Below are 14,815 nucleotides of genomic sequence, written 5' to 3'. Positions count from 1 at the left end.
TCTACCATGGACAGTATTTACGCATTAATTTGTCTGCTAATTTTTGCCAGCCCTCTCTCCTGGCTTTAACAGATTTTGAGGTGTTTTAATTAATGACTCAAATTCGGCATAACCTTCCATTAAAAGCTTGTGTTCTGCTTGGGAGAAAAAACTGTGGGCGTTCTTTGGCCATGCTGAACAGCCAATAGCAGCGCTGCTGATCATTGTTTCTACTATCGATACATTTCCCCTTTTAAACAAACGCATGAACGCGCAATTGTCTCAGATAACTCAATCCAGCGATACTAATCATAAACAACAGGTGTGTTCAAAGAACCCAGTTAGCCGGATCATGATTAGCCGGATGAAATCATCTTGGATGTCTCATTTGATCTCGGATGTTTTAAGCAACGTACGAAGAACGGACCCTTGGTCTTGGTCCCCTGCGTTTTCTGAAGTCCACATTGAATGTGGCATCTATCAGGACATTTTGGAACACTTTACCGACTCTAAGTTTCCACGTGTATTTGATCGTGACGCACCGCCACACCTTCAGAATGAATTAAAAAAATGTTAAAACAATGCTAAGCATATGATATAGCATAGCTGCCGTATATTTATGCACTTATTCTAATCATAAGCAGGGTTTAAAATTAGTTTAAATTAATTAATCCAAACATCATGCGATGTGACTGCACTGTGCTGCTCTCAGTGTTGCCAACTTGGGGTTGTAGTTCCAAGTGCACCAATGACCACTGGCTTCACGGAGGCCTTAACTCCCCATAGGTATGTAGGCAATTCTAATTCTACCAATACAGCTCCTGATGCAATAAGCAGTGTTTTTTTCTTCTACAAAGCCACTTCATTGACCCAGAAATAAAAAAGTAGACGTTTCATTTCACCAATTATTTACCTATGTTTGAATAATCAGAGGGACGCTTCTCTTTGATAAATCAGTGTAACATGTGCTTGAGGTTTCGTTTCAGTATTGTGCATTATTTTTGGTTTGCATTTGGAACAAAAAAAAAAGTCAGATGATTTGATACTTTTGTTAGTAGTCATTATACAGTGTATATCTACTAAATTAACTAAATAAAAGTGCAAATTCTAATAGTTTTCATCATCCATTCGTATTTTGATTTTGTCAGTGGGTATTTTTTTTATGAGTCTTAACAATTCTAGCTGACGTGACGGTCATCCTAGCAAATGTAGCTAGGTCTGGTAACAGATGTTTAGGGACAGGTAAAACGCCATCAGGATGACATACAGGTCTAATTCTCACATTATCATTTTTTACATCTGTTTTAATATGATTAAACCATTAAAACAGTGTGCACCAAAAAAGTTTGGACAATACATGACGTTTTCCAACCTTGGATTTGTTAGCTGTTTTTTGGTGAGCAGCTTTAAAGGATGAACTCAGATTACTTTTTACTCTTAATTGATTTCAGTATTTTTTTTTTATTAAAATGTTCCTCTCTTTCATTTTTAAACTTTTCAGATGATGGTTTTCCTGTGAACCTGTTTTCTGCTGCCATCTTGACCTTGACTGTATCTCAATGGTCTCGCTGGCTGGGTGCAACTACAGTTCTGAATGCTTCCTTCTCATTTCTGTGTCCATGAGTGCTCCATCCTGATTTGTCCTCTTTGGTCCTGTGACCACATGCTGACAGCACATGTCTATTAAACTGACAACAAACCTCTGGCTCATGCATGTCTGTTCCCTGGCAACACTCCCATCCGGTCGGTTTGCTTTTGTCACTCCGAGACGGCAGATCCTTTCAGTTTGAATCAGATTGAAGAGCCACAGTGCCAAACTAATTGTGAGCCCTTGTTTTGTTATTTTATGTTAGTTTTTTTATTATTTAATGCTATACTTCCCAAAACGGATGCACTTTTCTTCTGTGTTTTCTTATGAAGCCCAAACCATGAAACTCATTCAAAGCTCACTCTGTAGTTTGACTGTAAACACCGCTGCTGAACTTTTCTTGGAAAAAACATAATGCCTCTAAATGTACATTCATGCTGTTTGGCCGTAGATAATTAAATACTCTGATGTATTTCACTGGAAATTTGTCAATGAAACCCTGAACAGATGAAAAGGGTAATTAACACAGGAAAAACACATTTCTATAAGTAAATTAAATGATCTAAACTGTGTTTCAAATCATGTTGGTGCTCTTTTAATTTCTAAACTCAAATTTCCTTCCTCTACAGCTGACTTTCCAACAGATTCTTCAAATGCAAATGTTCATAAACACAGTTTTAACTAAACGAACACTGTAAAAAAAAAAAAAAAAAAAAAAAAAACATGTCTGTATTTTGCGATTGACACAGCCAGTTGCCTGTTTCTCTGTCTTGGCTACAGTGTGAATTACGCCCTAAAATTATTTACAACAGGCGGATTGGCCGAGGCGAGTTATTGCGGCGTCTCCTTTGTCCCACCAGATGGAAGCATTCAGCAACAACTTGAATTAGACAACTCACTTATCAACCAGCACTAACCCAAGGAACACCAGGCTGTTTTTTTTGTTACCTTGTTTATTTATTTTTTTACATTTTTTAATTTGTATTTTTTTTATCTTTCATTATCAGTAATAAAAAGGTGGAAAAAAAATTGTATTTCAACCCTTAGATGCATGAGCGGGTCAGAAATGACCCTGTGAGGTTGTTTTCGTGCGTATTTTTAACATGATGTTGTTGTGATTAATATTTTTCTGTTGCTATTGTGCAATTTTCTTTCAAATTTTCAAAATATTTCTAGTGTTTTGAAATTGTAAAAGCTATAATTATTTCCAATATTAAATCATTTGCGTGTGGACACAATTATAGTACAAAATATACCAGTTTCCAAAGTGGGGGACAAATAAAGCAATACAATCATTCATTATCCTTAACCAAAATGACAAACATAGCACAAAAGCACATAGATTCTGACACGGATCATTTTTGATCCACTCTTTGAAGAGTGTGGGGTCCTGTCACTCAGGCCAGGGGTGTGAATACCTGCACTGAGGTGGATATTTTGCTCAGAGGCCAAAACAGCTTCCGGCTACAGCGTGCATACCCAAGTTCTGACCTAAACTAATGAGGGTTTGCTCTGGTGAAGGCTCTCGGGCCCTTACATCAGCAAACTATCTGGTAATGATAAACAAGGATAGATAAGCTAACTATCTAGAATAACGGACTGTCTGGCCTACAGGGATCAAGATTAAACCGGCAGACGGAAGAAATGAGCTACTCTCCGAATCACTGATGGATTCCACCGCCCACCCTTTTTATAACCTATCGTAATCTTATTCACTCTATCTGTTGTATAAAACATGTATGTACTGCAGGATCGCCGCTTTCTCTTCTGGATGTCGTGTGTGCCTTTACGAGATTGGACTGAATGGAGAGGGCGACCTTGTGCAAGCTAAACCCTGAGGCTCCAACACATTCTGGAGGGAAAGAAGCACCGTGCTGATCTCAATCTCCCAGAAACCAAAGTTTTTTTTTTTTTTTTTTTTTTAACTTAACAGTAATTGATGCCAATTTTCTAAAATGTTTTTTTTCCTCATTTTCTGACAATGGACTCAAACTGTAAATCCTATGTTTGAACAGTCTGCATTTGTGCCATTTTGTACACTAGAGGGAGATCAAGACCAAAGCATGTCACCATTGACCAAACGATGACGTAATGCGAAAGACCCACCTGAGAGGACGGTTATGGCTTATCATCAGTCCATGCTTCATTACTTCATATTAGATCAACTTAACTCTGGAGCTAACTTTAATTTAGTTGAGTTAAATGAGCTCAAATCTTTTGCTGCAAACAAATCTTTTGTTTGTCCACCCAGCCTACATCATGTCATAGAAAAAATGTGGGACAGCTCAACGGACATTAGGCAAATTGAATCTTCCTGCAGGTCACTTTTCAAATAAGTTATAAATCATTGTCAGTGTTGGTTTCTACAGTAGTCATGTGGGATTATTTGAATCTTAATTACATTTGAATTTAAGGCAGTTCAAATTGTGCACCACACCAATTTTGCAAGCATAGGGATGGACATATTTTTTAACCCCACCTAATGTGTGGGGTTAAATGATTGGCTGCTCATGTTTTTTCTATTGCTTTTCATTAAAGCTCTTTAATGAATGCAGAGCGGCATTCTCCTCTGACCAATGGTAGAGTGAATGCTGCAGAGGAGAGCAGGGATACGCCACAAAAAAGACTAAGAGAGGATAGTGAGCGCACTTTGTTTTATTCCACTCAACATATACAGTTATACTCTCAGTGGGAAGCTTACAAATCTGCTGCCGCATGTAAACTCCATCTGAGCTGTGAGCAGTCTCTTGGCATGCAGCACAAAGATCTGGAGCTGTTTTCTCTCATGAGCGGAGCTGTGAACGCAGGGAATGTTAACGAACCTTGATGAGGTGCGTCATCCTGGAACCGCTCCGATGATGTCATGCTCCACTTCCACCATTCAGCATCCTCCGAGCGGGTCCTTGTAACCCAGTTTCTAAAAGTCACCGCCAGAGACCGTGGCATTAGTATTTATGGATGTGGACATTATTTATTACGTGACAAAGTGACAATTTGGTGAGAAATTTAAAGGTTGATTCAGGGGGGGGGAAGAATGCACTCCTTCCATCTCTTCCAATGTACCCGGTCCCTTTCCACGGGAAATAAGGTTGCCATAACACACACACACACACACACACACACACACACACACACACACGCACACACACACACACACGCACATTCACGCACTCTTATGAATATAGATGAAGAATAAATTCTACTGATGTTCCACATATGGAACATAACATCAGACATCCTAGAACTAGCTTATATTGAATTGTATTAAATAATCTAAGCCATAAAACATATGAACCACCTGTATAAAGGCATCTTTTGTTGCAATTACAGCAGCAGGTAGCTCCTGGAAAAGGTCTCTACCATTTTTGCACATCTGGAGACTGACATTTTTGCCCTTTCTTGTTTGCAGAATATTACACTTAGTCAGGCTGGATGCAGATCATACATTTTCAAGTCAAGGTGCAAACTTTGACTGAGCCGTTCTGAAACTCCAATTTGCTCCATCAGGTTTTCTACCAGGCTTTGCCCCATATTTGGCTTCATCCATCCTCCCATCAACTCTCGCCAGCTTCACCATCCCTGCTGAAGAGAACCATCCTCTCAACATCATAATGCCACCGCCATGTTTCACGGCAGGTACGGTGCATTCAGGGTGGTGTGCAGAATGTATTTTCTGCAGCTCAAACCATTTTAAATGTAGGGCAAAAATCTTACATTTGGTCTCATCAGACCAGACGTTGTTCTTCCACATGTTTGCTGTGTGTCCTGTATCTCAGAGAATAGACTTTAAAATCCTTCTGTTACTCTATAAATCCCTAAATGGCTTAGCACCTAAATACATCACAGACTTGTTATCAGTGTATCAACCCTCCAGACCACTCAGGTCTTCCGGCTCCAGCCTGCTCTGCATACCTAGAACCAGAACTAAACACAGAGAAGCAGCATTTAGTTCCTATGCTCCACTTATCTGGAACAAACTTCGAGAAAACTGCAAAAGTGCTGAAAGCCTGAGTTCTTTTAAATCGAGATTAGGATTGCCTTTGACTGTTCTAATTAAGATGTTTCAAACATACTTAGTTCAACTTTGTAGTCCAAGTGTTTTTAATATTTGCTTTTAGTTTCTATTCTCCCATGTTTTATTTTATTTTGTTTCTACATTTTATTCCAACTTGCTTTTATTCTGTTTTATTTTACTATATTTTAATCATGTAAAGCACTTTGCATTGTCTTTGTACTCAAATGTGCTATATAAATAAATTTGCCTCGCCTTGCCTAAAGGTCCTGTGACAAACTACGAACAAGACTTTTTTTCAATAATGGCTTCCTCTTTGCTACTGTTCCATAACGACGGGATTTGTTGATTGCACTTCTGGTAGTAGTCTTGTCCAAAGATCATCCAGCCTCAGGTGCAGATTTCTGAATCACCTTCCAAGCAGGATATCAACATTAGCCTAACCTCTCCAGATTATACACGGTGCGTTTGTGTGAACAAAAGCTAAAGTGGTGCCATGTTGATGAAAACCGTTCCACTTTTTGTTTCACGGGTGCGACTCTGATCCCCACAAAGCGGCCATGCTTTTCGGCTATTTCTCTGGGTAGCCTTTTTCAACATGCATGCAAAAGATAAGACAAACTTTTCTACATTTCATCCTTCCCAAAAAAAGATCAGTTGTGCCTCAAGCTTCACTGCGCCCATTAGTTCGAACGCTGGATGTAGTGTTATTTACAGATTAAAGGTGAATCATTGGATTGTTGGTGAATCACATCCAGAAGCGTTGAATGTCAGTCTCTCTAATGAGTAATCTCTGCGTCTCTTCATGCGTCACTCCAATGTGAATTTGTGGACCTGATGCCGGGTTCCTGTGTCTTGATCCCTGCTGACCTTCACTACACACACACACACACACACACACACACACACACACACACACACACACGCACGCACAGGAATGTCTGCTGATAACCTATCAGCCTGGGTCAATAACCCACCTGACTGCTGTGTGTGCTCAGAGAAGGCCCACTCCATCATTAAACCGTCTTTAGTCTGCCTTTACATCTATACCGATCGCCTCAAGACAAGTTAGGCTGTGTGAGCTTCGGCAAATCTTATTTCGCATGCATTAAGTTTGGATCTTTATGGTCTTGGTACTACGTGTTTTTTTTCATGTTCTGTCAGGTCTGTGTTGCAGAAACACTAAAGATTATTTGCTGATCTCTGATAGCTAACGTCTGAGCCAAGCTCCACACCGACAACAGAGGAATGACGCAAAGGTGTTGGTTATCGCTTAGATAAACAGCTAGCAGGGGGGGTGTGGGTCATGGAAGTGGAGCTAACTTGGCCATGAGTAGACTGAGTATTTTAAGGCTAAATCACACACTGACGTCCTGCTCTTTAGGCTTGTGCTGTTCATCTTTGGGGAATGTGCTCTTCTGGCTCGTGGTTCAAACATGCTTTGTTTTACGCAACCTCTGCCCGTCCACAATTGTATGATGAAGCTAGTCTCAACTTTAATTAGACACAATGTGTTAGACACAAACTGGGGATTATATTTCTACACTGAGATAATCCAGTAAGTAAAAGCTGTGATAATAAGAAACTTTAAATAACACATTAAAAAAGAAGTTATAATTTAGCACTGGACAATCAGTAAGTCAATTCTAATTTTATTAAACAGGACCCTTCACTCTTTCTTTTACTCAGAGAATTTTACATTCTCTGAGTAATGGCCAAAGGTGAATTTCTTTTTTTTAACAGCTTTACAATTATTAAAATAAACTTAGCAAATTATAAATTTCCAACTAGTTTGCATTGTGAACATATGGTTCACCCCATGTCCTTTGGGTTAGAATAAGCAGAGCTAGTAAAAAGATCTGCGGTTAGGGGGGATTTGTTGGCACTAGGAACTTGGACAAATTCTGATGTAGCTTCTGAAGCATTTTCATTTGGTCATACTGACTTTTTCCCCAAAAGAATACAACTCCAACAGAGAAAGAGTTTAGGCTGCTAGCAGTTCAGCCTTTTATGTCTGAGAGAGAACGGCACTAAGGACCCATGAGCGAAGATAAATAGTGACATGGCCTTGGAGACAACAGGGATGATTCCCGTTTGATGTTTTTATTCAATTGATCTCTGTGCATGTTTGCCTGTCTCTGTCCGGGAATCCAAAGTACGAGTCTCGGTTTAGCGCTGTAAAAGTAATATTCTTTCAACAGTCATACAGCTGTGATAAAAATCCACCAAGGCTGTTCACTGAAGGAAGTGACTAAATGTAGGTATTCTAATCACTTTGATCGGCACAGGTGTATAAAATCCAGGACCTGGGCATGCCTACTACTGCAACAGTTTTGAAAAAGAATGGTTCCCTCTTTAAAGTTCAGTAAGTTCCAGTATGGTAATGTGATAGAATCCCTCGACTGCAATGAGGCCAGGCGTGAAATTTCCTTACAACTAAAAATTCTACATTTAGAGATGTTTCGTAAGTAAAAAGTGGAAGCAAACTAAGAGTAACTTTTAAAGTCACAGAGCGAGCAGGTTTAACAAATGCAGAGGGGCACAGTGAAGAAGTTACCAACTATCTGCAGAATCAATAAGCCCTTTTCCATAACATGTTAAAAGCCCCGGGCTTTTGAAAGGCCAGGGACTTTCAAAAGCACAAAGAGCTTCGATACAAATTTAAACGGGGAATTTCAGATTCCCGGGGCTTTAGTTTCACTGCAAACAGGTCCTGGTCTGAGGGTAGGACTTTCCAACAAGCCAGGGGCTTTGTTTAATGCGGTGGTACCCTTTCCTGGTTGGCCCCCTGTGATAAAAAAAAAAAAGCCCCCAACCAATCTTTCCGACAGTTGAAAAAGAAAAGCCAACTGCAGTATAGCATATTACAATAAAATAAACAGAAATCCTTTTTATATTACAAAGTTACAACTTTTAAAGTGTAATTGTTTTAAGTTTAAAGCCCCAATACGTCACTTTAGATCCACATATTAGCCTAATTTGAGATATATTATTCGATTTTCTATGTCAATATACATCACTCAACGTGTATTGATGGTCTGTGCGGGCTGTCCTTCTCAAAAAACCCGGTTATGTAACTTGAGAGGCCCGGATCCGTCACTCACAAAGTCATGTGACCTAGCGCACCCCTTAAACAGGAGAGCTACCACATGCTAGTGTCATACAGCGGTGCTAAACCTGCAGCTTTCAGGTCTAGGCCTCCTATTAGTATATTTTTGCTTTATGTCTATTTTACTGTGTAATTGAATTCAGCATTGCCATCAATATATATATTTGAAATAACCTATCATAGTTGATATTTTTCCAGTCCATTTCTACCATGATCAAAAACTTCCACATACACACTCCTGAACCCAGTTGAAAGCCTTCCCAGTGTAAATGAAGCTGTTGTGGCTGTGCTCATGTTAAACCTTATTGACAAAGAATATGAGGTTATATATGTGTGATAAGGCAAACAAGTGAAAACCTTTGGCAGTATAGTGTATGTAATGAAGTGGAAAATAGTTTAGTTATATGTTTAATGTCATCCTATGGTCATATCTCAAGTTGTTTATGTAATGTAATGTAAACAAGAAGTACATTCTTGCATTCTTTTAGTGTAAAGTTTTGTGTAACCTTTAGTGTAAAGCTTCAGTAACTGGGAAGGGTAATCTATTCCTAGTTTGTTTAGACAGTTGTTAAAATTTGTGGTTCATTTTGCTTCATCCTTTTTAGACATTAATATCACTTACACATTAGTAAGTTAAACAGAAATGGAGTTCTTGTTTGTATGCATAAGCAATGGTGACAATGTTGAAGATAATTTTATGTAAAGAATTGTGATGGTGTCACAGGTATTATGTTTATAACCGTGTGTGTTCACATGTAATATTACTCATCATTTACCAAAATACAAGTTAGCACCAGTAAACATTTAGACATGGTTCAAATGTACTGTAATAAGCCTAGCATGTGTTGCAACATGTCCCAGTATTTCCTGCAGTATTTCAATCTTCCTGCCTTTCTTTATATGGGTCAAAGGTGAAAATCCCTGTAGGCACCAGTGTTATCCTGCTGTAAATCCATTCCCAGCTTCAGAGTGCACTGTGTTGTAAGCGCCAGTCTCACACATAGTTGCACTCCAGACTACTGAACAGTCTCACAGATTACAGTCCTCATGCGTCAAGTCATGGCTGAGATGAAAGATTGGGTCAATTGATCTCAATCTAGAATCACAAACATATTTTAAACACTTTATTCTTAAAATACAGAATTACAGATTTATGTTGTTTCTTACATCCACAATAGATATCAGAATATTCGTTTTTTGCCCACAGAAACATATACATAAAAATGAGATAGAATTTTTTTTTGACATTCCTTACTTCGATGCTATCACAGCGAGATTCCAGCATGTCGGCAGCCTCAGTTTCACTCAAACTATTTATGTAGCTCATACTAAAGTCAAAAATCGACCTATGTTAACAGAATTATTTAGTACAGCCTTAACAATGAACATTTCTCCACACAAAGCCATATGTGGTTATATAATGCGGAGGATTTGTGTTAAGAAAATTCAATACCTCATGAGGACTAAAGAAATGTGTAACTGAATATCACCTGCATAGCGGTGACATGAGACATGTTTAAAAGTTCTCAAATGTGCTGAAGAGGGAGCATGTAAACCAGAAATAATAAAGGACCCAAAATAGAACCCTGAGGTACCCCAAAATGAAAATAGCTTAAAGTAAATACATTTTGTTGTGTCCTTGGAGTCTTTCTGAGTGCAGAAAGGTTGAATGTAGTCTGTTTAGGAACTGCGTAGATATTTTTATTATTGCTTTTGGTCATATTTTTCGAGCTGTTCAGTTTTCTCTATTCTCTATTATGTTTTTTGAACTATTTAGTCACAGTATTTGCTGAGGAACAAGGTCATGGACTTTCGCCTTACCAATTTCACATATCTGCCATTTAAACTTTCCTACTTATTTTTTTATGACAATTTTGTAATCCAAGCTCATGGATGCAGAAGATACGAGTGGATACATTAAAATGTTAGGCTGTTTGGGTGTATTAACCCACATAATGCATTACACCATCCCCCAGCATACAACGAACGGGGTGAAGTGGAATGCTCTGTGACGTGGAGGGGGGGCTGGGCATGAAGAGCATTATTTACATTTAAAGAGTCCACACCAAAACGAACTGCCCTCAGGCCACATCCACACAAAGCCGAACGAAGCTGGATTGAGACTCAACAAGAAGGGAGTGTATGGATATTAAAGGAGAAGCGCTGTGGCTCGCATGGGCAGAAGTGCCAGGGTGTAGCTGGTGAGGCATATAGGGGTGTCACAACTCAGACGCCCCAGGGGCGACTTCAGATTTATCCACTCTGGGAGCTGGTTTCAGATGTACTCAGTTTTGCGGCCGCTTCGTTGTGATAGGACTCCCTAAAAGATAAAGAAGCTTGTCGTATACACCCAAACCCAGCTTCGTCTGGACGGGGCCTCAGATGAACCTCAGAACAGGACCAAAGCATGGCAGTTCTACTTTGTACAGACCACAACCGAATGATTTAAATGTGGAAAAAGGCAGAATTAAAAAGCATGATAGGTCCCCTTCAAGGAAGAATTTATAATTTGAAGCAGCCACATAGAGTAAACCATCAGAACGATAGGAAGAAAACCACAGTAAGGACAGTTCTAATACAAAGGTCCACTACCACAATCAAGCACGAGCTTGTGATCAACAAAGGCTGAGGTTAGGTTTAACAATATAAAGACAAAACTATTTACTTTGTCACAAAACATTAGAGACTCTGAGAAGAAGTGTCTCAATGACTTTTACGGAATCCTAAATTGAAATGTATCAAGAATGCTCTATTTATCTAAAAGAGCAGTTAGCTGCTTAGCCACAATCTTCTCAATAATGTCAGTAAGACATGGTAAATTAGAAATGGGTCTATGGCTGCCCATGAGAGAAGGGTCTAGTATGGGCTTTGTTTAGAAGAGGGAAAATGACAGCATTGTTGAAGTAAAACCTGAGGCAAGTGAGGCAATAACTGTACTTTGTATACAGGGGCCGATGGATGGATAAATATCTTTAAACAGGGTGCTGTGTGGTGCAAAAAAAAAGTGATGAAGAAAGCTTGCCGATTGATATGGAGTATTTGCAAAGTGTGTAAATAGAACAGTATCTTACTGTAAATTCAAAGTTTTTACACACAGTTAATCTTATTCTATTAGGACTACTTGTGCTGAAATGAAAGATTGAAACAATCTTATCTGCCAGGTCATGAGCAAACAAAGAAAAACGTTGTGCCTTGTTTGTATAGAGAAACACATATGTCCTCAGTGATGGCAAACCAACTTGTGGAGTGGGAAAAAGGCACTGAAATATTAACTGAAGAATATATATATATATATATATATATATATATATATATATATATATATATATATATATATATATACACTAAATTGCCAAATGTATTCACTCACCTGCCTTGACTCACATAGGAGGTTTCAGTTTATAGTTCAAATTGGCTAAAATGTTTTCTATCCAAGGGTACACAGCAATCTGCATCGAGTCATTGACTTGCAGCATTCCATCCCCCTGAAAGAACATGTAGGCACAGTGGACAGTCTCTTGTATTGTGTCGCTGACTTTGCAGCAATCCTCCCATGTCAAGCATGCACGTTGTGAGAGTGGAGAGGAAAACTCCCCTTTAACAGGAAGAAACCTCCAACAGATCCAGGCTCAGTGTGAACGGCCATCTGCCATATATTTGAGAAAACAGAGCATAATGTAAAGATCCCCATGTTAAGTTGGTGCTGAACAAATTCTATTTATTCAGCTCGACTGAATAATAATCTTAAGGAGCTAATCAACAAGGTAATAAGATCTGTGCAACACTGCAGGCGCTTTAGCTGTCATGCAATTTACTCAGGGCACAAATATTCTGAAACTAAGTTGAGAGATGTGATGCTGTTTTAAAAATATGCATTATATTTATTGTATCATGTTACAACATTTCTGTGTCCCCTGCGGTTTTTGTAGCACCACACTTGCAATTCTGAACACTACTAAAAATATTGACGACTCACAATACACCTACCGTCCACTTTGAATATATTCAATTGCTCTTTACAACAACTAGCGATCAGGCAGATCTCATGGCAGCAACTCAATTCAAAGAGTTATCTGGACGCGATGAACACACCTTCCAGAGCCAACTCCGGCCCTTTGGTGCCCTAGGCGAGATAATGGTTTGGGTGACAACGCCCAATGATGATAGAGAGCAGCTGGATTTAATTATGTGAATTAATTCAAAATTAATTCAGACATTTCCTTATCTACTCACCATGGATTTGCTGATTGTTGCACATCTGTTCAGACCTTCAGTTTTTGGGAAAACTGTGGGACGTCTGTTAAATGATAGGAAACAACAGGGGCACTAGAGGTTATGTAGTGTAAATTTTCTTTATTTTTTCAAGACAAAGCATGTGCAAAGAGCACAATTCAGGGTTTCACATTTGTATTATTATTTTTTTATTGACTTATTTTTATTTGAGTTCTTGCATCAGTGGACCCCTTCCATCAGTTGGTGCTGCCCTAGGTAACCACCTGTAAAGCCTGGCCCAAGGCCTGGTTGATATCAAACAGCATCAGAATGGTGAAGAAAGGAGACTTTAGAGTCTCTGAAAGTGGTCTGGTTCTTTTTCCGAAACTGCTGCTCTACAGGGATTATAAAGCACAACCTCTCACATTTACAGAAGATGGTCCAAAAACGAGAAAGCATCCAGTGAGCAGAAGCTGTGTTGATGAAAAGGTCTTGGAGAGTTGGCAGAAACTAACCTGGCCAGCCAGATTGATAACGTGTAGCACTCTAGTTCTGCACATCATCAATCTGGGACTGCTCCATTTGAATCTGTTTGGGGAAATTCATCTTAACTCTGAGCTGATTGGGCGAAGCGAAACCTAGTGCCACCTACCAAATGTTAGTTTTAGCCAATCAGGGTATCAAATTAAAATGTAAGCAGCAGGCATTATGAGAAACCACAAGAAGCTAAGCTAGTAAAGGCACTTCTTGCTGTTCTACTATCAAAGAGGAAATCGCGGATTCTTACAAAACAGATAGCAGCAGCTACATGTGCGTCCTCCTGTGCTGCCATGTTTATGTAGGTTCTTGCTGTTGTTGCACTGGTATGTCCCGCCTTGAACCTCAATGCTGCAACGTGATTGGCAAACTGTTTTTGGTTCGGGCACAAAGGGTTGACGTTGGAGTGGTAAAAGATAGATTTTGGTGTTTGTAGATGCACAAATACCACAAGAATTCATGTTGCAGGCAAGGTTGGGCAGAAATACATTTCAAACTCTGAAGCATGTGGGCTGCTGACACAGGCACAGGGTGCCACTCTAAAAACAGGAAATGGAGACAATAATTCACAGACTCACCAAAATTGGACAATGACAGATCATAAAACCGTTGCCAAGTCTGCCTTTTTTCAATTTCCACAACAACATCCAGATAGTAGGGTCAGAATTTGATTTAGAAAACTTAAAAGCATGAATGCATCCTAGCTCACATCAACCACTGAGGCTGCTGGTGGTGTAATGTTTTTTCCTGTCACTTTATGTTTTTTTTTAGAACCAACTGAGCATTTTTCAAACACCACAGTCTACATGGGTATTATTGCTGAACATGTCCATCCCGCCACGAGCAGTCTACCCATTCTCTCATGGCGACTTTCTTCAAACCTAAAATCATCTCAAACTGGCTTCTTAACCAATTGCACATCTGCTTGGCAGTCTGCACCAACCCCTTGATGCAATCATAACAATACTGACCAAACTCTCTGAGGAATCTTCCCGACACCTTATTGAATCTATGCCACAAGTAATCAAGGAATTCTAAAGGCAAAAATGGGGTCCAACACAGCACAAATAAGCTATGCCTAATAAAGTGGCTGGTGAGTATATTGTGATTTACGTAGAGAAGGTGCACACGGTTCAAGAACATTTCATAACCTGCATCTCCTCCATTAGCAAAGCTAATTCCAGAAAGTAGATGTGTAAAAGGGTTTTGAATCCTGATTGTTGCATAACTAATAGAAAATGAGGATGATGCACAGACTGTCCCATTCAGATGACTGAAACAAGACAAAAAAGTAAAGCTAACCCATGCGTTGTTTCACCTAAGAAATGTCTGGAAACTCAGAATAGCTGTGCATTGTCTTAAAGTTCAGCATTTATCT

This window comes from Fundulus heteroclitus, chromosome 7 (assembly GCF_011125445.2).
Source record: "Fundulus heteroclitus isolate FHET01 chromosome 7, MU-UCD_Fhet_4.1, whole genome shotgun sequence".
Classification (NCBI taxonomy): Eukaryota; Metazoa; Chordata; class Actinopteri; order Cyprinodontiformes; family Fundulidae; genus Fundulus; species Fundulus heteroclitus.
This window is presented reverse-complemented; position numbering follows the sequence as displayed.